General features: G+C 35.4%; 1 long non-coding RNA gene across 1 annotated transcript; it reads right to left on the minus strand.

Moving 5' to 3' along the window:
- Positions 1-3,144: 3,144 nt before the first annotated feature.
- Positions 3,145-4,378, minus strand: LOC119579270. The gene is made up of 3 exons (XR_005229264.1): positions 4,246-4,378; positions 3,855-3,929; positions 3,145-3,548 (listed from the first exon to the last, which is right to left on the minus strand). It is a non-coding gene; the product is annotated as an uncharacterized LOC119579270 (long non-coding RNA).
- Positions 4,379-7,500: the final 3,122 nt, after the last annotated feature.

Below are 7,500 nucleotides of genomic sequence, written 5' to 3' on the forward strand. Positions count from 1 at the left end.
ACACCAAATAGCTTAAATATCATTTTCAAGGAATAGCAAACAAAAATAGTGAAAATTGTCTTTTATTATCAGCATTACATCCACTGCCTCAGTAATGTCTTAGGCATAAGTCAAATCTAAGTGTTAATTTTCAAGGGATTGCGCTACATTTTCTCATTAATTTCCTTTTGCATATCAGAGGCGTGGAAAGTTGGAGAAGTTCAGTGCACTTTAAAAAATGTGATGTATTTAAAAATTTTGGATTAAATTCACGAAAAACACCAGAGAATAAATATCTGTTTCTGCCCTTTATTCCAAGATGCTTCACGGAACTCTAGAACTTGAGGGTTGCGCCGATGCCAAGGCCAGTGTCGCTGTGGTATATGAAATAAGATTAGATATTAAGAAGCAAAAGTTCCCTCTAATGTATATAAGCATTCAGCATACAAATGCTAGCAAAGTTTAACACACAGTCGAAAATTAGCTGGATTTGTTAAGCTCTTACGATTTTAAGGGATGTGAAAATGGGTTGTATTTTTTTTCTTTGAAATTTAAGGTAAATGCCATATCTCAGGAACTAATGAGCCTCCTTTTAAAGTTGTCAAGTTGGTGCAGGGCACTAAATCAGTCTGCAATCGCACAATTGCAAGGTCGTTTCCGGCCCAAAATATATATTTTTAAAGTTACATTCAATATTATTTGGCCGATTTTGGAACTTCCTGCCAATAACGATGTTTCATAAGTGCAGGACAGAATTTCAAAGTCAGTCACACTATTATGCATAAAACGCTTATCAAATATTCACATACACTGTGTACATAAGGCATTTCTCCCTTACGTTCCTACCATCATCTTGCTCACTTCTAAAGTTAAGGAAAATAGACTGTAAAGCGAGTCACGAAGAAAATTCTATGCCAGAACTAGGGGGTAAGGTAGATCTAAGGAAGACAGAGGATTAAAGGTAGGCGGCCTCACCCTTTTTTTTCTGTGTAGATGATTCAGTTGCACCAGCAGATTTACATGGCAAGTGTTCTTGATTTATATCATTACTTTTAGGTCATTTTTCGATTAGTGTTTTAGTATATACATGTGGAAGGTCTCAAAAAACTCTGTTAGGTGTTGGTTTGTATATATATATATATATATATATATATATATATATATATATATATATATATATATATATATATTATATATGCGCGTGTGTGTATTTTTTTTTCTGATTTCCGGTTGCCTGTCACATGCATGGGACTGCTTATGCTTCACCCATTCGTATACCTCATAATTACCATTCGAGCCGCCCCCCCCTTCTATCCTCCAGACATGAACGTGACTCCAAGAACGTTTCCATACAATATATCATTAGTTCCTGATTTATGGCATTATAAATAAATATCATCATCATCAGCATGGTTATTATCAATTCTATATTATCATTATCAATATCATGTATTATTTTACTACCATTTTATAACTCCAAAAACCATAATGTCGATAATAATAATAACAACAATGATATCACTTGTTCCTCGGTTTTGATGACAGACATATTAACACGGAAAATGCATCAGTATTTTTTTTTCTCTCTCTCTCTCTCTCATTGCAGAGGAGAAAGCAAACTTGATTATGAATATACATACCTTTTACCACCATTCTGAGCATGTGTTAAGGCAGCATGCACACTGACATTGTCGTTGATGTCGTGTGTATATTTTGCCTCTGCATCTATTTTGCTGGAAATCAAAGGATCATTAAAAATATACGTTCTTGTGTACCTGTATATAATTGCTCAGTGACATTAAAAGTAACTGATCATTCAACCGAGATGAACGAGTGTAAAAACAGAATAATAAATGTTCTAGTTTGCGATAGACGACACTTCATTGTAAAGCACACAGAGATTTTGAGGTTCAGTTTTTGAAGGAAAAAATATATTTACAATTATACCGTAATTTCCCTATCGTATATGGCTAAATACTATCATTCATTTAGAGAACGTAGATCAAAAGCATTGTTCAAGAGCGCAAATGAGTAAAGTTACGTAGAACTATTTCTTGGAAAAACTTGACTATCCAAATATATTCAATCTATCCAAAGACATTCATTTTTGTCATGGTAGCCATTTCCACAAAGATTTACGCGGTTGCCTACCAGTAGCAACTATAATCAGTCAATTTTACCTATTAATGATCACTTCCAAGAGTGATGTCTATAGCGTACCTGCCCTTTTTCGTGGCTTGTACATCAACGGAGTCAGACGCTACCAACACGACAAGACCAAGGGCAAGGACTAGAACTGCTGACTTCATGGCGCTGTGTAGGTAACTGTCAGGTGTGAATAAAACCCCCGTTATATACACCGCCTCTTGACGACGAGGAAACTAATGTGTAAAACAGGGACGGGTGCACGTTTAACCTTGAAATGGCCGGTATTTTTACTGATATTGTCTTCCTCTGTTTTGTCTCCTCGTTTAGTTATTTATCTGTGTTTATATTCAGAAGTGAACTACGTTTTCGTTTTATGTTGTACAAAATCACGTGTGTATGTGGACTTGAGCAATGTCCGTGGGTATTGTGCCTTTTTTTATATTATATGTTTCTATAGTTTTCTTCGAAATATTCCTCGGGTCTGTTTGCCAATGTGATTTTTTTTTTTTTTTTTTTTTTTTTTTTTTTTTGAGGAAACTAATAGAGAGGTAGCTAGACATCCAAGAACCTATACCTATATGTTTCTGTACAAGTATTACTGTGCATATGTAGAAAGGGCACGAATGAAAATGAATATCTTTGTAATACGAGATGTAATAACAAGTTTCAAATATGTCTTCGTCAGAAATGCAATTTTTGTATTTCTCACGAAGGTATATGCGAAAAGGGTTATTTTTATTTATTTACTTATTTATGAATATTATTATTTTATATTATTATTATTATTATTATTATTTTTTTTTTTTTTTGACGTAAAGACGAGAGCTGGTTACTCAACGGAATGAGATAACTGCATTAGAAATATGTATGGATCCAAAATATTATAATATCATTTCAAAAATGTAACTTGTGGGGCGCATTCAAAATGCTTTATTTGCTATTTCCATGTAAGCACTGCTGTGGTGCAAGTGTGTATTGTTGCATAATAAGAATGTAAAGAAAGGTAGAAAAGTAGGGTCAACTTTTATCATTTTATTCTCATCACATCTACTTCTTAGCATATTCATATATAATGTAGTTACATTCTTGGCACATTTACAAGTCTGTTTTTACGACTTAATTACCTTTTGTTCATCTGTTACTCTTAGTAGATGGTTGGAGACGGATTGATATGACTTCCCAGAAACAGAAAATTAAATACTATATACTACTTTCTTGTTTACATAACAAACTTCTAAATTTATATAATTTCTCGTCCCTCCTTGCCGGTCTTACTTGATTTTTTATCTTGTCTTTTTTTCCTGTTTAACCTTCTATATTTTGTGTTCTTTGAGTTGATTTACTGATAGATAGAGCCTCCGTCACTTTCTTCCGTTCTTGAGATTCTTACAGCAATTCTAGAATTTGTAGGATCCCTGTGGCTGTGAGGTGAAAATAAAAGTACACAAGTTATGGGTTTGTACTGCTGGCAAGTACTCAGTGACCTGCAAAAGCACAAAAGACTGTCCCCCACCGAAAAAAGCAGCAACTACAATATGTCATAAATTACAATTCTTCAAGATCTATTCTGATAGTGACTTTATAATAATTATTACGGAATTGATAGTTATAATTGTAGTTAGTTTAGACTGAATCGAAACATCATCATTTAGTTTTTCTTTCTTCCTCTACCTTTGTTTTATTCGTTTTGTACACAATAATTCAGTCAAGACTGTAATAGTACATACGTGTTTTTCTTATTTGGGTCATCAGTCAACCTTTTCCTGAGGCTGTGTGGATGATCAGCCTCTGGATTAACCCCCCTGAAAATGTATGTTTATTAAAGAAAAGGTTATTTATTTATTTCTCTTTCTCATGTCTAGTGTAAGCTTAGCTGGTGTGAATTGAGTTTCCGCACTGTGCATTTTTTATATATACATATAATATATATATAATATATACATATGCGTTAGTAAATATGAGTAGAAAAAAATATTGTTTTATTTTTAATCTATTACTACGTTAGTGACAAAAGTAATCACCACTAAACTTTCACTCTGCAACAAATTCTACGTCAATTAAACCGGACAAGTTCATACATTTTTCATGCAATGTGTGTATATACTTAACACTACTCACACGCTCATTGTTACAGCTTCTGTCTCAGTTTCGTAGGCTGCCACAAGAACGGAGAGGCTAAGAATGAGGACAAGTATTGCAGGCTTCATGATGCTGTGGATTAATGTGTCACAAGTGAACCATTCCCCTTATATATACACACACACACATGCATCGTTTCGCTTCCAAGAATAGCTTAATTGTGAAAACATTGCTGAAACAAGGAAGGAGGCACGGTCGGCGTGGCTCAGTTCAAACAACAGCTTTAAGAGTGAGAGACAGATCGTGATGTCAAATAATAATTGCAACGTAATTGATGCCGTTATATGCATTGCAAATAACGTTGGTAAATCACCAATACAGTGAACCGTATTCATGTTGACAGTTGTTGAAAAGGTATGGATGAGAATAATATTCATTCTCATTCATATCTGTTCTATAGCAATACATTACAATTGTGTGTGCAATGATAATAATAATAATGATAATAAAATGAGTTGATGTTGAAATAACATAAATGTAATTCGAAATTTTAGTACAACCCACAATATCATTATATTCCAAGCAACAGAAAACGTAGAACTTGAAAATGTTTGAAATTAAATATACTGAAAATTACCGTGGACTGCTAATTAATTTACTTCCATCATATACCCATGCCCAATAATGTATCTATAAAATGAAATCGTGTTTAGAGAAGAGGAGAAACATGAGCACAAAACCTAAAGGAGATATGGAATCAGCCAGTTGAATAATATATATGAAACGGATGAAGTGAAAAAAAAAATGTAAATACAACAAAATAAAATAAAATAATAATTACGGAAAGAGAGCTAAACACAAAATAAAAATTCTTCCAGGGTAAAAGATCAAAAACATTTCTTAGAATTTCGGAAGGATTGGAAAGCTTTTGGCAAACTGAATATCACCATCAAAAACAACATGTCACTATTATATTACACGTAAAATCTATGATTATTGCTTTCTTCTAGCCTCAACACACAACTCCAGATAAGTGAGACAGCAAGCAAAATAAAAGATCTTGAAAATAACTCCAATATTAACAACATGGTTACGAAAGCATGGAAGAGAAACAGGAGAGAACAGAATAAAGTTTATTTTTAAGGGAACTGTGTGGAAGTGAAATAAGGAACAGGCGAACTCAAGAAGATGACTGTATTCTATGCTGTAGCGTTGAAAAATAGGGTTATTTAGGAAGCCCTGTCCTGTAATGAACTGAAAGTAAAAGCTTCTGGTGATAGATATACGTATAATTACGGGACGTTCATTTTTTATACTCAGTTTTGCACGCAGTTGATTATACTTTTTTTTTTCTATCGAGGCGACCACGCACTTGGCAATTTGGTGATAAATGATGAGTATTTGAAAATTGACGGCTCTGTGATGATAATCATTAGACAGACAACGAAGCCATTCCGACATGGATTCAGCCAGTAAACACCATGCACTTGAAGTGCATATTCGTTTCGACTGATAAAAAGTGGATGACTCTAGGAAAATACCTGAGTCCGCCCTTGGAAGATTCGCTATCTGCGTCACTCTTGCCTCACATCCCTATGGAAAGTACGAACAAAGCCATTACAGCATATTTTTTGTGTGCGATTCACGTACACATAATTTTAATAAATAAATAAATAAAGGTATATATATGTATATATATATGTATATATATGTATATATGTACACACACACACACACACAGACACACACACAGACACACACACACACACACACACACACACACACACACACACACACACACACACACACACACATACTGTAAATGTATAGATACGTATATGCATTATATATTTATTGTCAACAATACGTAGCTCTGTCCCAGCTTCTCCTTGGGCGGATGCAGGGTCGCCCGGCTTTCTCTTTTCGCACGGGAGTAACCATCCGCCTCGAAGGGAACCGCCGCATAAAAGGACACGTTCGGGAGACAGAGAGAGACACGGCAGACAGGCCAAGCCACACAGGGTGTAGCTCCACCACCTCGTCCTCGACCCGGGGACTTGGGGGTCTCTTGGGGGGTCTCATAACTGTTTTCAAGAATAAACCAGCAAGCTAAGACCCCTTTCACTAACCCATCCTAAGTCCAACTTCTCGTCTCGTTCATAATCTCTCAGCTTGCGGTGGTCTCTCGTTTATATATATATATACGAACGCGCGCGCGCGCGTTTGTGTGTATAGATACATGTATATACATATGTTTGTATATAGATATGTACACACACACACACACACACACACATGCAAAAACTACTAGAATCCCGTCCTCGCCCCTATCCTTGAAATCATATTCACACACTCTCTCAGGACATCCTCTCTCCCACCCGACTGGTTTTCTGCAGACGTCACCATCTCCCACACCTCCATCATCTCCAAAATCTTTGAACATATACACGAACACATAATAAATCATCTTTATACAAACAACGTAATAACTGACACTCAACACGGATTCCGACCCAAACGATCATGCGAATCCCAACTCATTATTACTCATCACATTTCCAAACTCCTAAACAGACGTGGCGTTAAACAGATGGAGGTTATTGTGTTAGACTTCGTCAAAGCCTTTGGCAAAATCTCCCACTAAAGACTACAGTCTAACGGAATCATTGGACAAACGCTTTACTGGATCATGCTTTCCCAAACGCCTGTTAAATTCCCATATTCAATTTACTCACAACAATTACCGAACACACCATCACAGTAAAATCTAGTAATCAACCTAGACACCAACATGAAAATTTAACACATATAGACAACCTACAACATAAATCTAACGGAACATTGGGTTTCCTGAGAAGGAACCTACACGGCTGTACACAAGACACTAAACATATACACTTGTCCGCCCAACACTGGAATATTGTGCAGCAGTGGGAGCCACACACAAACAAATATTAGTAAAAAAAGAAAAGATTAATGCCTCAACAGCAGATAATTACACTGGAGGACCGCTTATTCGCATAGGAATGGCATGGTTACCATAATGCATAACTCTCCTTCTCATATCAATATCTAATGAATTCTGGTCAAATGAATCACCAAATACAATAGAAATAGTACCACCACTATTTATTATTCATAATTTACACTCATACATATCAAATGGAACACAAGAATTAAAGTCAAACAAAATTAATTGAACCACCTAATGAAAAGATGGAGATTGATTATTGATTATTTCAAATTATCTGCCGCGTCAACAGCTAAGCTCATTAGCCACGAATACCTTGGTAA

The sequence above is a fragment of the Penaeus monodon genome, chromosome 12 (assembly GCF_015228065.2).
Source record: "Penaeus monodon isolate SGIC_2016 chromosome 12, NSTDA_Pmon_1, whole genome shotgun sequence".
In the NCBI taxonomy this organism is placed as follows: domain Eukaryota; kingdom Metazoa; phylum Arthropoda; class Malacostraca; order Decapoda; family Penaeidae; genus Penaeus; species Penaeus monodon.